Source organism: Anomaloglossus baeobatrachus, chromosome 2, assembly GCF_048569485.1.
Source record: "Anomaloglossus baeobatrachus isolate aAnoBae1 chromosome 2, aAnoBae1.hap1, whole genome shotgun sequence".
NCBI lineage: Eukaryota > Metazoa > Chordata > Amphibia > Anura > Aromobatidae > Anomaloglossus > Anomaloglossus baeobatrachus.
In genome coordinates, this window is record NC_134354.1 from 625402810 (window position 1) to 625421079 (window position 18270).

General features: G+C 44.2%; 1 protein-coding gene across 4 annotated transcripts in view; it reads right to left on the reverse strand.

Moving 5' to 3' along the window:
- Positions 1-18270, reverse strand: part of ENOX1 (ecto-NOX disulfide-thiol exchanger 1) — an 899109-nt gene that overhangs the window by 431883 nt on the left and 448956 nt on the right. For all 4 annotated transcript variants that reach the window (XM_075336870.1, XM_075336871.1, XM_075336868.1 and 1 more), the window contains one exon: positions 15350-15408. The gene's annotated coding sequence lies outside the window, so the exon portion shown is untranslated. The remainder of the gene's footprint in view (positions 1-15349; positions 15409-18270) is intronic.

Sequence of the window (18270 nt, forward strand, 5' to 3'; positions counted from 1 at the left end):
GGGTCAGCCTTTTTTGAGAGCCTGTAGGAGGTGAGTGCGCAGCTCCTTTAACAGTGTGCTGGTACTGTGTGGCGGCCACTGTTGTGGTGGATTCGGGTTGGTGGGGCGGTATAGCTTGGAGCCATGGGGGCTTCGCCTTGTCTTTTTCTCTATAGTGTGAGGTCCTACACTAAACTGCATCTTTTCTGGGTTTTAAAAACCTACAAGATCAGCTGGTGAACACAAAGAAGGCTAATGAAGCTGCCAGGAGCTAGAGTACAAATCCAGCAAAAACAGAGCATCACTCCCTGTTTATATGCATTATACAATTTGCTGTAGGACCCAGCAAAGGAGGTTGCCGTGAAGGGGCGCTGGGCTAGTATTACAATGGCCATTATAATATTCCAAATACCTCCATTTATGTTTTAAGGTAGAATTTATTTTGGTTTTTCAGTATGCGACTGGTCCCCTTTTTTGTCTAATATTTACACATCATCCAGATACGCCCCTGTCCACATTGTAAAGGTGCTGCCAGTACGGTTTGAAGTCAGGTTACTACTAGCATGGGAAACCAGCAAGGGAACCCTGTTCTTTTCCTATTTTCCTATTGTATAATGTATGTATCTCTCTCTCTCTCTATATATATATATATTAAAATATATATATATATATATATATATATATATATATATATATATATATATATATATTATATTATATATATATATTTATTATATATAATATGAACTATCTATATATGTACTGCTTTAATACCTCTAGATGTACGCACCCTTTTCTACATTTGTGTATATCCATCTGTTACCTCTTGATCCTCAAAATTATTTCTATTTTTCATATTTGATTACATGGACTTTTGGATTGTTTGTTTTCCTTTTTTCTCGCTCAATAATTTTTCCAATTGCCCCTTTTTGCCACTGCAGTCCTTTGCAACAAGAAAAAGAAAGACATGGCTGATAGACAATTCCAGGATTCTGGACAGGAGAGAGGTGACACCTGGGCCAGAGAGTTAAGGCCGCTTTACACACAACGATATCGCTAGCGATCTCGTTAGCGATGTGACACGCCCAGATCGTTGCTACGATTTGCCGAGATCGCTCATAGGTCGTTTTGTAATGGTCACACGTACCCATCTCACAAACGACGCAACAGTGTTCAGCGATATATTGTTTGACCAAGGCGGTCGTGTGGACACCGTCACACAGCATTCCTCCCAACGATTCCGGCAACGAGAGAGGCGTATTGTCCATAGTATACACCCTGGTGTGTGATTGCCTCGCCCTCTACATGCCCCAACTTCCAATACTGTCAGAATCTCCTACGAGTTGTGTCTGCCTTATCAACCATGCCTGCCAAATCAGAACGCAGTTGCTGCGTTCGAAAAAAACAAACAATATTTTGAAACTGAACGACATGTCAACGATCAACGATTTTCGCTATTTTTAAGATCGTTCGGAGACGCTCGAAGGTGTCACAGGCAACGACGTCGCTAATGATGACGGAAGTGTGTCACGAAAACAGTGACCCCCGACGACATATCGTCAGATAAATTGTAGCGTGTAACGGGGCCTTTAGATCTGAGAGTCAGAGTATAGATGGTACTGGAAGCCATGAGACTTTAGGAGTTGTCCCAGGCCAAAAGATAGAGAAGAGTAGGGGTCACAGGACAGAGCCTTGAGGGACAATGACAAAAGAGAGCAGGTGAGGAAGTAGGGTGGGAGACGCTAAATGTTCAGTTGAAAACGTATACATACGAGGAAATACAGGAGAAGGGAATAGAGGATTTGTCTTAGAAGGGAGTTGTCAACTGTGTTGAAGGCAGGGGAAAGGTCTAGAAGGTCTTTATATATCTACTACCAGAGTTTTACCACTACGTTATTCTCTTTATAAGCCATAATTTATAAATGGTGTAAATGTAGACTACTTATTGGATCATGATGAAGGATAAATTTGATATATCTTTAGTCACTTTAGTACAACTGTACACCACCTGACTTACTTTTAAACATTTTCTACTCAAATTTCCAGGTCAGACACTCCCTACCTATGACGTTATTCACCTACTAGAAGGTGGCCCGATTCTACGCATCGGGTATTCTAGAATTTTTGTATTGTGTAGTTAATGTATGATTTTTGTTATATATATCGATGTTGTTGTGTGTAGTTGCCAAGTGTTTATGTAGTGCGCTGTAAATGTTCTGGGTGTTGTCTGGTTGTGGCGGGGGGGTGAGAGCGGTGTTGTTTGTGTGTTGCGTTGTTTGTAGAGCGCTGTGTGTCTGTAGCATTGTGTGTGTGGTGCTGTGTGTGTTGCGTGGTTTGTGTAGGTGTGGAGTGCGTGTGTGTGTTTTGGGGGGAGGTATGTTTTGTGCAGTGTGTGTGTTGTGCGGTATGTGCGTATATTTGTGTGTGCCGCGGTGTTTGTGAGTTGGGTGTTGTGTGTGCCGCGGTGTTGTCTGTGTGTGTGGGTGTCTGTGTAGGGCGGTGTTTGTGGTTCCCAGTATGTGTGTGGTGTGTTGTGCGGTGCGTGCGTGGCGGTGTGTGTGTGTTTTGGGGGGAGGTGTGCACCCCCCATCGTGCTCCATCCCCCATGCTGCACACCCCCCATCGTGCTCCATCCCCCATGCTGCGCACCCCCCATCGTGCTCCATCCCCCATGCTGCGCACCCCCATCGTGCTCCATCCCCCATGCTGCGCACCCCCCATCGTGCTCCATCCTCCATGCTGCGCACCCCCCATCGTGCTCATCCCCCATGCTGCGCACCCCCCATCGTGATCCATCCCCCATGCTGCGCACCCCCCATCGTGATCCATCCCCCATGCTGCGCACCCCCCATCGTGCTCCATCCCCCCATTCTGGGCACCCCCCATCGTGCTCCATCCCCCATGCTGCGCACCACCCATCGTGCTCCATCCCCCATGCTGCGCACCCCCCATCGTGCTCCATCCTCCATGCTGCGCACCCCCCATCATGCTCCATCCTCCGCACCCCCCCATCGTGATCCATCCCCCATGCTGCGCACCCCCCATCGTGATCCATCCCCCATGCTGCGCACCCCCCATCGTGCTCCATCCCCCCATTCTGGGCACCCCCCATCGTGCTCCATCCCCCACGCTGCACCCCCCATCGCGCTCCATCCCCCACGCTGCACTCCCCATCGTACTCCATCCCCCATGCTATGCAACCCCCATCGTGCTCCATCCCCCATGCTATGCACCCCCCATCGTGCTCCATCCCCCATGCTACGCACCCTCCATCGTGCTTCATCCCCCATTCTGCGCACCCCCTACCGTGCTCTATCCCCCATGCTGCACCCCCCATCGTGCTCCATCCCCCATGCTGCGCACCCCCCATCGTCTTTCATCCCCCCATTCTGGGCACCTCCCCATCGTGGTCCACCCCCCATGCTGCACCCCCCATCGTGCTCCATCCCCCATGCTGCACTCCCCATCGTGCTCCATCCCCCATGCTGCGAACCCCTCAGGGAGGAGTATAATGGGAGGAGTATAATGGGAGGAGTATAATGGGAGGAGTATAATGGGAGGAGTATAATGGGAGGAGTATAATGGGAGGAGTATAATGGGAGGAGTATAATGGGAGGAGTAGTCCTGGGGAAAGAGGAGTATAATGGGAGGAGTAGTCCTGGGGGGGTGGTGTACAGGTGCCCAACGTGTGTGTGTGGGGCGTGGCCTAGCGGGCATCGCGTGCAGGGGGCGTGGCCTAGCGGGCATCGCGTGCAGGGGCGTGGCCTAGCGGGCATCGCGTGAGGGGCGTGGCCTAGCGGGCATTGCGTGAGGGGTGTGGCCTAGCGGGCATCGCGTGCAGGGGGCGGGCCTGGCCAAACAGTTAATCCATGCGGAGGGCGGGGCCAGCAGGCATCGCGTGCGGGGGGCGTGGCCTAGCGGGCATCGCGTGCGGGGGGCGAGCCTGGCCAAACAATTAATCTATGCAGGGGCCAGGCCGAGCCGAGCGGCCAATCCGTGTGGAGGGGCGGGGCCAGGCCGAGCCCAGCGGCCAATCCAACGGTTGTCACTGTAAGGACACAATTTTGGAGCAAGACAGACAGACAGACAGACAGACTAAGGCAATTATATATACAGATTTCTAGAAGGCTGGGGCCACAATGGGCACTAGTGCGACGCTCGCATGACACTCAGTTCGTGCTGGCAGCACAGCAGGAGCCGAGTGTCATGCTAGTATCCATGCGACTGAGGTCCGACTGTGCGAGCTGACCTCAGCTGCGGGGGGTGGGCCAGTGCTGCGGAGGGGCGGGCCGACACGGAGGAGGGGAGGGATTTCTCTCCCTCTCTCCTCCGCAGCCGGCTATTGTTATTCTCGCTCTGCATGCGCGGTATACCACGAGTGCAGTGCTATTTTTCTCTCGCCCCATTCACTTGAATGGCTGCGAGAGAAAAGAGTCTCGCATTACAATCGCAGCATTTTGCGATTTTTCTCGGTCCGATTAGGGCTGAGAAAATAATCGCTCATGTGCGCTGACACACAGGCTAATATTGGTCCGAGTGGAATGCAATGTTTTATCGCACTCCACTCTCACCGATTTTCTTGCAGTGTGGCTTAGGCCTAAAGGTGCACATATCCCATTCAAGCAGCAGTGATTGATCTTTCTTGAACACCCAAAAAAATAAAATAAAAAAGATTTTATTTTCAACAGTGTTTTTCATCAGGATTGGGCAATGTTTCAGTTTTTACAATCAGTTTCATCAGATGCGTTTTGCATGCACAAAGTTTTCTCAAGCTTCTATCAAACAAACATGAAAATCGAACAGCACACAGACTGCATCCAAATGTTTTCTGATTTTTTTTTCACAGAGCTACAGACTTTCATCAGCAGGTATGATCCTTAGATCAAAATCTGACGCCTCTGTGCTTTGGTATGGTCCACAAAATCACGGACATGTGAACAGCACTATAAACTATAAGGGGTACATGTGCTATCCATTGAAAACACATTTAGAACTTGTACTTGAATACTGATTTCTGAATAAGTCCTTATACACATAATTACTCTCAAAAAAGTGACTATTAGTTTTGGGTAGTGATTAATATCTAACTTGGCAGAGAGGTACAAATCCAAACTAAAAAAAAAATAAAATCTGTATATTTTAGATTATTAATATTGGCTATGGGGGGTGAACAAATTTTTATCTAAATCCCTATTTCCCTAATCTAAACTCATTTACAATATCGCTGAATTAAACATTTCGTACCCTTCCATCACTACACTGTCTAGCTTCTATTGAATTTTTTTTTTTTACTACTTCTTGTCTGATGACGCTTTGTTTGAGAATCCCAGTACATGCTGGGATACTCATAAAAAGCGCCATCAGGAGGCAGAAACTGCAGCCACTGTCACAGCCTCTGCCCCATCCATGAAACGAAGCACAATCATCAACACCAGTTTCAGGGACTGGCACTGGTCCCTGCACGCTGTCATTGTGCTATTTGCACAGTGACAGCGTGCTCTGTGTTGCCAGCTCATATCAGTAGAGCCAGCAACAGAGCTGTACACACTGATTGTTCGAGTACCCAGCGATGTTCAGAGATCAATGCTGCCCCCCATAAGTGATGAAGGATAGGACATTTTTAATGCAGTCTTATTAGAAATTAGTTTAGATTAAGACAATAGACAGGGATTCAAATGAAAATCCTTTCAGCTTTCAGATCACCCTTTTAAGCTATTAACCTTCATAAAAATGTATGCAAGTTTAGAAATCTTAATAGAAATACATTGATTTTCTAACAAGCCACAGCCCCTACATATATATTAAGAAGATAAAGGAATATAGTGTTGTCACTATTTTACTACAGTAAATTCAGTACTGGTAACTATTGGCCATTCAGGTGTAGTAGCTGAAGTCGGAGTAAAATTGTGGAGAATATAGAAGTTGAAGCTAGAAGTGGAGGAACTCACCTCTACTAACAATAATTTATATGAAGATTTTTGCAAAAGCCTAGTTTTATTAAATGTAATTCAGATCTTCTGCTGAATATCTGGCCCTTATTGGGGAAAGCGAAGCCTGTAATTATAGGTCCCATGCGCTACCTCTTTCCTGTTAACACCACCCCCTTTCCTGTTTACACCACCCCCTTTCTTTCCCTTGTACTTCTTCTGTTTATTGCTTCCTCTGTCAGTTTTTGTTTTTCATGGATGTGATATTTCTCTTATTTTGTATTACTTCGGAATTTTAAATCCTGTTTTTTTAATGTATTACATGTAAAATGTAAATTGAGCTATTGCCATGGATTGCCTTCATGACCTCAATGTTAAGACAGTACATTTTACTTTGAGTCTTTTGGGCATTACTTTTTCTTTTTTGTTGTTGTTTTTCAATCACTGTATATTTTGTGTCTTGTGATTGTGTAACGTTCAACAAAAGATTCAATAAAGATAAAAAAAATTCGTAAAAAAGCTAGAAGTTAGCTTACATTCTTAACAATTCTGACAAAATCAAAAATATTTGCACTACAATCCACTTTTGCAGGGCAGTGCGAATGTATACAGCCAGCAATCGGATGGCGGCATCCTGGGCGCCTCTTGCGATTAATAATTTCTAACTGATGTCATGTCCAGTAGTGGACATCCCCTTTAAGCTTTAGTGGCCCTTTAACAGGTCTCAGCTAAATCTTGCAGTCTTCAAACACCGGAGACTAGTTTCTTATCTATCGTTTAGAAATTATTTTGCTTTAAGCATTAAAATTACGAGTCACATAATCGACTGTAATGGAGACTGTGAAAGAACTGATATCTCCTAACAGTGACAATATACCTACCTTGGTGACATTTTCTTGAATTACTTTCTAAACACGCTCTATCATGAGTATAATTATTGTCTTACCTTTCATAGAAAAGAGTGTCTACTACAGCTTCACATTCAGATTAGGAAATGTGAATGCTTTCAAATAGGGCTTTAGAATAGATGTCAAGAAATCTATCAACAGTATTAAAATGATGGCCTATCAGACTGATGGCCCTCACTGCCGAAATCATGATTCTTAGAACTTTGACAGCAAAACCAAATTGGAAGTGCAAATACAGTGATTTAATACCTTAGAGGCAGAAGTGAGCATTTCATTTTATCTGTATTACATAGCGGCAGCCTGTAGTAAAACTGGGACATCATCCTGATAAAAGTGGTGCAATGGCCTCACACTGAGTGTCAGGCGCAAGCAAAAAATGTCATTATTAAGCCAAGGACTGTCATTAAGGAGAAACGGGTTAAAGCAAAAGAGCAAAATCAGCTATCACTTAGGGATGGTAATTATATATCACAAAACCACTGGCGGCCTGGGTGAAGAACCCTGATTATTATGTTACAATGGCATCTGTCACGGGTGGGATATATTAGGCGGCAAGCGACTGTGCTGAAAGTAGGAAAAACGGGCAAGTGTAATTATGATAGCAACCTTGACAAGGGCCAAATTGTGATGGTTAAGGAACTGGGTCAAAGCTTCTCAGTGGGGTCTGTCCAGTATGCAGTAGTTAATACCTACCAAAAATGGTCCAAAGGAGGACAACTAGTGGCTAGTAAGACGCATAGCTAAGGCTCAGGAATGCATGTGGGGAACAAAGGCTACCCTGACTCTTCTGTAGCACAAGTTGATGAAACACACTGAACATCACAGCTAACCGAAGACCAGCGCTCTCATGGTGACCCACATCCACTTCCGATAGTGCCTGCAATGGGGGCAAAAGCATTAGAACTAGACCATGGATCAATGGAAGTAGGTGCCCTGATCTGAAAATATAAAACTTTTCTTTTACGTGTGTGCACGCTAACCTGGGGGAAAAAAAACTGCACCAGGATTCACAATAGGAAAAAAGTTATGCTGGTACAGACAGAGATGTTCTGGAAAAACTACTTGGAAATCTTGGTTCCTTGCACTCAAGTGGATGACATGTACCACCTATCTAAACAATATTACAGTCCATGAAAGCCCCTTCATGGCAACAGTGCTCCGCTTGTAGCCTTTTCAGCAGCATCATTTACCCTACTCCACACAAAACTTTGACTAAGGCTTTGCTTCAGTTAGGATGGCTGGCACGATGCAAAGAAAAAACTTCGGAATGTGCCATCACTTTAGAAAATGGATATCCCAAATGTAAAGCCTTGGCAACACATTGATGAATGGGGGCAATATTAAGTAAAGAGTTTACAGCAGAAAACTGGTGGAAAACACTTTGAAAAGCTGCAATTTTGGGGGGCTATGCCAAGGCGCATGCCACCGGTAAGATACATCAACTTTATTATGTGGCATACACATCTGAAGGAGTTAGGTGTGTGTGTTATTCCTGCACGCACAATATTAAAACCAAAGAACAAAGCACCAGTCTGAATCAGGGCTTGTGTCTTCTTCACATCCAGAAATATGGTCATATTTCTTCTTTGAATCAGTAAGTATTTTTGGGAGCAAAAGAAAGTTTAGTCACACTGCTTTCCTTTTTTTGATTTCGTTTTGCAGAGAAGTTAAAGTTTTCACCAGTGCTGTTTAGAACTGAAGCATTATATCCATCCCATTGAAATCAGAGGGCTACCTATGTATTGGCTGCTTGAGCTTGCTGTCAGCTGTCAATAATAATTACTTTTTAAAGGCAGGTGGTTTCTAACTGCCTGCATGTTCTGCCTTCTCCACCAGCTCAGACGGTGACTTTCCTGCTTCATTTCCCCTTATAACAACAGAACAGAGCCTTCTCCTGTGCCCTGTTGACAGAGCGTCACCACCGACGTCCTGCAAATTGACAGCAGGCTCCCCACAGTAAGGCTATGTGCACACTGAGCATTTTTCGGGTGCTTTTTTGGGCTCAAAATTACATGACTTTGCTTCCTCGGCAAAGTCCAGCTGTCCGCACTCAACTTTTTTTTAGCCGCGTTTTGAGATAAAGAAAAAAAAAATGGACATATCAATTCTTTCCTGTGTTTTACTGCATTTTTCACCCATGCAATGCATTGGAAAAACGCAGCAAACCGCAGTGATCAAAAACGCAGCTAAAAAAAAAGCACCGAAACGCGTCCAAAACCACATGCGTTTTTTACCAGTGCATTTTAGTCGTGGTGCGTTGCGGCCAAAAACGCACAAAAACGCTGGGTCAAAAAACGCTGTGTGTGCAGATAGCCTTAGGCAGCAGGGAAGCAGCTGTCAATCAGTATGACATCTGCAACGATTCCACATTGACAAAACACACTGGAGGAGAAGAAGCTTCTTTGTTGATTGACATTACGTCACCAGAAGCCGTAGGAGCGGGCAATGACCACTCTGAGTCAGCATAGATTGTTGCGATGCAGAATAGGCGCTAATTAACAACTATTTGCTTCTAAGGTCTGAGACCCATAAGAAAAAAAATAGCCAAAGTACTGAATAACCCTTTAAATAAATGAGGCAAAATAACTAATAAGGAGGGGTGAAAATACTAGTAGTTAAATAATATACTGCCATATATCTAATGCATATACATTACTGCTGCTACACTGGCAAAAAAAGTCTACTTTACATCTGTTATTCTGGCTATATTACAATTGGGCATTTACAGCAAGACTACTGTGCCCTATGGTGTCACAGCTGCATTTATCATATAAAATTACTAAGAACACCTTTAAGTAATATGGATGACCTGTAGTAGGGGTATGTGCGCAAACAGTTTTTAGTGCAAGAACTTTCTGCAGCAAAATATGCACCTTGTGTAAAAAAAAAAAAGCACCAAAAAGCACCAAAAAGCGAATGCGTGTTTTAGTGCGTTTTGTGCCATGTGTTTTTTTGTGAAATCTATGGCTAGAAGGGCTAGAGAATGCCGGGGAAAAAAAAAGCACCAACAACTGACATGCTGCTTTTTTTTCTGCACCCAAAATTGCAAAGGAAAAAGAAGCAATGTGCGCACATCAATTCAGAATTCTCATTGACTTTGCTGGGATAAGGGTAGACATGCAGATTTGGGCCACAAACTGCACCAAAAAAAACGCACCGTGCGCACAAGGCCTAAGGCTATGTGCGCACTAGGCGTTTTTGCCGCGTTTTTAGCGGCGTTTTTTACCGCGTTTTTGTGCTGAAAACGCAGTGACATTGCTTCCCCAGCAATGTCAATGGGTTTTCAGAAGTGCTGTCCTCACACAGCGTTTTTTTTTAGCTGCGTTTTTGTGGTGACCACAAAAACGCAGCATGTCAATTATTTCTGCGTTTTCCACTGCGTTTTTCACTCATTGAATTCAATGAGATGTTAAAAACGCAATGAATAACGCATATAGCCGCGTTTCTATGACTAAAAACGCAGCTATACACGCAAGGGGTGGGCACTACAGTGACGTGTACAGGAAGAGGATTCCTTCTGTTGGTAAACACAGAAGCAGGAATCCTCCCGGTACCGTCACCGCCGCTTCCACCTCCCGTCCTGTGCATGTCAGCTCCGTGCGGCGCCATGTCTGGGCGGGAGGTGGAGGCAGCGGTGAAAAACAAAGTGAACAGTAGAAAAAAAAAATGTCATATACTCACCTGTCCGCAGGGTCCCGGTGCCATGCCCGCTCCCATCTCCTCCCGGTCCCGCCGCTCTGGCTGTGTGCAGTCTCCCCGGGGCAGGACCTTGCTTGCAGGACCTGGCGCTGATCACCTGATGCAGTCACCTGACGCATCAGCTGATCGTAGTCTCGCCGGCTTTTTCGCGCCCGGCCGGCTATCAGCTGATCCTGCCGTCAGGAGACTTCATCAGCTGATTACCGGCAGCTCCGGCAGCGATCGTATAGGATCAGACTCCTGTCCAATCGATCGCTCCAGGAGCTGCCGGTAATCACCACAGCACATAAGTGAGTATTATTTATTTATTTTTTTTCTACTGATGCATCAGCTGATTGTATAATCGGCTTTTATACAATCAGCTGATGTGTGATGGGATTCAGCCCCTAGATCCTGACACATCATCTGATCGCTTTGCCTTCCAGCAAACCGATCAGATGATATTGGATCCTGATTGGACGGCGCGGGACCCTGACCCAGGAATACTGCGGAGGGGGGTTTATTTCAATAAAGATGGAGTCACTAATTGTGTTGTGTTTTATTTCTAATAAAAATATTTTTCTCTGTGTTGTTTTTTTTTTATCATTACTAGAAATTCATGGTGGCCATGTCTAATATTGGCGTGACACCATGAATTTCGGGCTTAGGGCCAGCTGATAATATACAGCTAGCCCTAACTCCATTATTACCTAGCTAGCCACCCGTCACCAGGGCAGCTAGAAGAGTTGGATACAGCGCCAGAAGATGGCGCTTCTATGAAAGCGCCATTTTCTGGGGTGGCTGCGGACTGCAATTTGCAGTGGGGGTGCCCAGAAAGCATGGGTACCCTGCACTGTGGATTCCAATCCCCAGCTGCCTAGTTGTACCCGGCTGGACTCAAAAATTAGGCGGAGCCCACGTCATTTTTTTTTTTAATTATTTCATGAAATAATTAAAAAAAAAGGGCTTCTCTATATTTTTGGTTCCCAGCCGGGTACAAATAGGCAGCTGGGGGTTGGGGGCAGCCCGTACCTGCCTGCTGTACCCGGCTAGCATACAAAAATATGGCGAAGCCCATGTCATTTTTTTTTCTTTTTGGGCAAAAAACTGCATACAGTCCTGGATGGAGGATGCTGAGCCTTGTAGTTCTGCAGCTGCTGTCTGCTCTCCTGCATACACTAGTGAATGGAGGATGCTGAGACTTGTAGTTCTGCAGCTGCTGTCTGCTCTCCTGCATACACTAGTGAATGGAGGATGCTGAGACTTGTAGTTCTGCAGCTGCTGTCTGCTCTCCTGCATACACTAGTGAATGGAGGATGCTGAGACTTGTAGTTCTGCAGCTGCTGTCTGCTCTCCATACACTAGTGAATGGAGGATGCTGAGACTTGTAGTTCTGCAGCTGCTGTCTGCTCTCCTGCATACACTAGTTCTTCAGCTGTCTGCTCTCCTGCATACAATGAACATTTTGAAGAAGGAAATGACATCAGACCTTTTTTTTTTTTTTTTTTTCCCATCAACAATCTTTAATGGCATTGTGCACTGATTAAAAACGCAGTGAGCAAAAACGCAGCAAAAAACGCACCAAATCGCGGAAAAACGCATGCGTTTTTGCCGCGTTTTTTTAGCCGCGGGTGCGTTTTTTAGACAAAAACGCACATAAAAACGCAGCGTGAAAAAAACGCCTAGTGCGCACATAGCCTAACAGTGCTCACTCTCAGCACTAAGTTTCCCAAGTGCAAGTCTGCTCAAAGAGGTAAAGTGAAGAACACCAGGACCATTACTTTAGTCCCAATGTTTAGCTGTATCTCAGTGAAGTCTCCCAGTTATAAAAAGGTGATAACGAGGCCTGAAAAGCTCATAATTTGTTGACTGCAAATTAATCTGGATCAAATTAGAAGGAAATGTTCCCAAGTTAAAAATAACGTGAATTGTATAATGGAAATGAAAAGCTCCAAAAGTGACTAATGTAATAAATTACTAATCTGTCAACATAGATCAGTTATCACTTCCCACGACCACTGAGCGCGTCACTTCTGTCTGTAACGTGCAATCAGCAAACTTATACTGAGATGTGGTAATGAGAAGTAACATTTTGCTTTTCTTTTTATGCTATTGGCAATGTCTGTCATGTGCCAAACCTGCCAGATACAAAATTACCTTGCTGCTCACTATAAGGTCGGGGCCACACGGGGCACTAGTGCGATCCTCGCATGACACTCGGCAGCACAGCAGGAGCCGAGTGTCATGCGAGTATCCCTGCGACTGAGGTCCGACTGTGCGAGCGGACCTCAGCTGCGGTGGGTGGGCTGGCACTGAGGAAGGGAGGGAGGGATTTCTCTCCCTCTCTCCTCCGTAGCCGGCTATTGTGATTCTTGCTCTGCACACGCAGTACACTGGTGTACCGCGAGTGCAGTGCGATTTTTCTTTCACCCCATACACTTGAATGGGTGCGAGAGAAAGAGTCTCACATTACAATTGCAGCATGCTGCGATTGTTTTCTCGGTCCGATAAGGACTGAGAAAATAATCGCTCATGTGCGCTGACACACAGGCTAATATTAGTCCGAGTGGAATGCGGTTTATCGCACTCCACTCGCATAGTTTTTGTCGCTGTATGGCTTAGGCCTAACAAACTACTGCGTTGGAAAAACAAGACGTCGACTTGGAAGGCCACCATACATGATAAAGTAGTCCAAACTCTCCGACTTTAGCGTGATTGGCCGATTATCTGATGTATATGGTGCCTGTTGACTCTCCCCTGACAGATGATATCCAGCAGAGAAGAATCACACAATCTGAATTCATATGCCCACTCCTGCCCCTGCCAGGCACTCCACTCTTCCGGCAGAAAACATATGTACGATCAGCTTAGCGCTCATTTGTATGGGCAGGAGAATGTCGTCGGCCTGAGAGCTCAGCTACCGGTCTTCAGGCACCTCAGCGGTTGTTACTACAAAGGCCCTTTTTCATATATGATCATTTTACACAAGGCTCCGAGTGCTTCTAGCTCTTTCCAAACAACATTTGAGTTCCCTAATTTTTTATTTTCAATATTTCAATAATGTTATTGGCATAGCTTACATTTGTAACATGGTATCAAATTTTTTAAATAAATATTGCTATAAATCATTTAGTTATAAAAACCTTAGCACTTATATAACCAGGCCAAACTTACGCAAACTAAATATTTTTGGTCCTGATCTTGGCATTTTGTAACTATATATTTTTTTTATTTACAGATTTTTCGGGGGCTGACTTGGAAAAAGGCAGTCATGTTTATGTATTCCTGAATGACTCCTAATAGAGAACTTGTGATAAAAGGGGTAGTCTGAAGGATGCAGAAACTTCAAATTTAAGTCCCTATCTATTTACGGAATCTAATTTCTAATATTCTGTATCAAAAACGTCCTACCCTTTCCTGACTACATCAATTAACTATTATTGATTTTTTTTCCTACTTTACGTCTGATGACACCATTTGAGAATCTTACTTCATGCGAAGCGTCATCAGGTAGCAGAGTCTGTGGTCATTGTCACAGCCCCTGCCCCCTCCCTGAAATAAATCGCAAAGTGCACAGCAAGCAGGAATGGACAGAGCAGTCCCTGAAATGAGAGTCTCTGATGACACTTTGTTTCAGGGAGGGGGCAGGGGCTGTGGATAACCACAGACTTTGCTCGCTGACGTGCACAGTGACAGTGTCCGCTCTTTTACCAGCTCAGAGCAGCAGCGTCAGCAACACAGAGCAATGCGCACTGTCAATATGCAGTGTCACAGTACTTGACGTGTTCAGAGACTGTTCTCTGCATGCAACTGGGTACTCTGAGTTCACTGACAGTGCACGCTGTTCTGTGTTGCTGGCTCTACTGATCTGAGCCATAAAAACAGAATGGATGCTGTCACTGCAGATCGTACAGTGCACAGCAAGCAGGAAGGAACAGAGCAGTCCCTGAAACAAACGTCTCTGATGACACTTTGTTTCAGGGAGGAGGCAGCGGCTGTGACAGCGACAGCAGTCTCTGGCCCTGCTGAGATGACGATTTGAGTATCCCAGCATGCACTGGTATTCTCAAACAAAGAGTCATCATACAAAAAGAAAAAAAAAAATCAATAGCAGTTAGATAGTATAGTAGAATATTTTTTATAAAGCCATCTTAGAAATTAATTTAGATTGGGTTAACAAATAGATGGGGATTTAGACTGAAATTTCCTCAGCCTTCGGACCACCCCTTAAAAAAAAACAAAAAAAACCCACCGCATTTACCGTGCAGAGATAGTGATGATCCACAGGTAAATGCCATTTTATTATATGGCACTGTCTAATTGGATTGGAAGCTGCAGGAAGAAAATTAAGCTATATATTCTCCCTGCAGCTGCTTGTTTTCCGTTATCAAGCCAGGGAATAGTTAGCACTCTGTACACGTGCACCCCATAATCCCTCTCATGCCATCCTACTTTGTATCATGTGTGTAAAAAAAGGATGTCAGTCAAAGATCGGTGGGTGCAATTACAGCACACTCATAGGAGTAGTGAACTCTGAATGTGCACTGCCCCAATGGCTGGAAGTGATCGGCCACCAGGAGAATATGCAATTTTCTCCATGCAGCTGCTATTCCGCTTTGTCTGAAATTTATGCTTAAACTATATATTTTTTTGCGAACAATTTCCACCATTTAAAGAGTCTACATCATCAGCGTAAATATATTGAGGGAATATAGCAATCATTTAAACACAATGCTAGAATATGTCAGCATGTGTTTATATGTCCTACATCTACTCACAATTACACACAACACAGATATTAGGAGTATTAAAGAAAGAAAGTATAGTAAACGACACATAATGCAGTTTATCACTTGCCTCAGCAAACGCTTAGAAGTTAAATTCTTTTCTTCAACGTTGCAACGAAGTCAAGGAAGCTGAAAAAAAGAACAATGCCAATGTTATTTCCATAAATTAAGAAATGGCTTTGGTACGAGTCATACGTTTTAAAGGATTAAAGGGCTGAAGGAAAGAAAAGAATAAAATACCACATAATTAATAATATAATCCAACAAAAGTCTTTGTATATTCAAAAACAGAGGAAAAAAAAATAAGCTTCTTATATCTTTGGTATTCCAATAAAAATACGAGCATGTGTATCGTTAGTTTAGAAACAATACATTGGATACACAAAGGCTCCAACAAAATACTGCATAAAATTGAGCATCTGACTCGGAAAAATTATAAGACAACCTTTTCAATAGACAGAGGCTATGCTCACATGACTAATTTCAGCCAGAGTGCTGGCCGTGAAAAATCGACAGTACTCGGACCTCTGCTATTCAATAGGGCTGTTCAGATGACCGCAGCATGCATTGCTCTTCTGTATTTCGGATGAGACTCTTTAAAGTCTATGGGCAATACAAAAAAAAAAAAAAAAAATTGGATCCTATACGGATCAACCTTATAGCATCCGTTTTTTCAGGATACATTGTCATTATTAACATAGGAAACTTTATTTGGCCTTGTAAATTTGAATATCTGCCTATTTATGAATACAGATGCCCTATGGAGGACAATGCAGATGAAATATTGTCCGTTTTTATCTTTATGAAAGTAACATTTTTATAAACTGATCATGTGAACTTTGTGAGTGGTGTTTTCTGGTATGTAAAGTAGAAAATATCCAGGTAAACTTTGCTACATTTTTTAGTATTTTGTCATAATATAATAAAAATAATATTTATTCATTTATATAGCGCTATTAATTCCACAGCACTTTAAATACATTGGCAACACTGTCCCCATTGGGGCTCACAATCTAGAGTCCCTATCTGTATATCTTTGGCGTGTGGGAGGAAACCGGAGTACCTGGAGGAAACCCACGCATACACAGGGAGAACATACAGACTCCTTGCAGATGTTATCCTTGGTGGGATTTGAACCCAGGACCCCAGCGCTGCAAGACTATAGTGCTAATCACTGAGCCACCATACCACCCGTCATATCATCAACAAAAGGCAGGATAAGATTATGCCCAGTTTATGAAAACCTAATAGATCAATATCTATCTGACAATGCCCCATTCATCCTTAGCATAACACAATGGAGGATGCGCAAGACATTATAGGCATGGAAAATACCCCCCAAAAAATATCAGTCTACATTTTCCTAAATTAGGTCATCAATTTTTTTTTTCCACTTTCATCGCAATAAAATAATTAATTGAGCTGTGGCAAGAAGAGGTTTTGCAAAATATATTTATAAATGATGATCTATAGGAGATCACTCTCTGCAACAGCAGCTGTGTGGCGAGTAGTGATGGACGAACCCAAACTCCAAAGTGTGGTGAGTAAACTGGTGTGGAACTGTAAAAGTTTGAGGTTCATACCCGACATCTAGTGCCCGTGTACGGACCCCAAAACACGGACTTGTCAGGGAAGTGTGTGTCACTGTCCGGGTTCTGCCGCACGGATAAAAATAAAATAAATAAAAAGGAAAAAGGAAGCAAAATGGGGATTAGAGCAGGACAATTATACTTACCAAGTTTCGGCATGGCTGTCACATTGCTTCCAGGTTCACTCAACACTAGAACTACTGGACTCGTGACACCTACAGTGCCTACAAGTAGTCTTCAACCCCCTGCAGATTTAGCAGGTTTGATAAGATGCAAATAATTTAGAGCCTGCAAACTTCAAACAAGAGCAGGATTTATTAACAGATACATAAATCTTACAAACCAACAAGTTATGTTGCTCAGTTAAATTTTAATACATTTTCAACATAAAAGTGTGGGTCAATTATTATTCAACCCCTAGGTTTAATATTTTGTGGAATAACCCTTGTTTGCAATTACAGCTAATAATCGTCTTTTATAAGACCTGATCAGGCCGGCACATGTCTCTGGAGTTATCTTGGCCCACTCCTCCATGCAGATCTTCTCCAAGTTATCTAGGTTATTTGGGTGTCTCATGTGGACTTTAATCTTGAGCTCCTTCCACAAGTTTTCAATTGGGTTAAGGTCAGGAGACTGACTAGGCCACTGCAACACCTTGATTTTTTCCCTCTTGAACCAGGCCTTGGTTTTCTTGGCTGTGTGCTTTGGGTCGTTGTCTTGTTGGAATATGAAATGACGACCCATCTTAAGATCCTTGATGGAGGAGCTGGAGGTTCTTGGCCAAAATCTCCAGGTAGGCCGTGCTATCCATCTTCCCATGGATGCGGACCAGATGGCCAGGCCCCTTGGCTGAGAAAAAGCCCCACAGCATGATGCTGCCACCACCATGCTTGACTGTAGGGATGGTATTCTTGGGGTCGTATGCAGTGCCATCCAGTCTCCAAAACGTCACATGTGTGGTTGGCACCAAAGATCTCAATCTTGGTCTCATCAGACCAGAGAACCTTGAACTAGTCTGTCTCAGAGTCCTCCAAGTGATCATGAGCAAACTGTAGACGAGCCTTGACATGAGGCTTTGAAAGTAAAGGTACCTTATGGGCTCGTCTGGAACGGAGACCATTGCAGTGGAGTACGTTACTTATGGTATTGACTGAAACCAATGTCCCCACTGCCATGAGATCTTCCCGGAGCTCCTTCCTTGTTGTCCTTGGGTTAGCCTTGACTCTTCGGACAAGCCTGGCCTCGGCACGGGTGGAAACTTTCAAAGGCTGTCCAGGTCGTGGAAGGCTAACAGTAGTTCCATAAGCCTTCCACTTCCGGATGATGCTCCCAACAGTGAAGACAGGTAGGCCCAACTCCTTGGAAAGGGTTTTGTACCCCTTGCCAGCCTTGTGACCCTCCA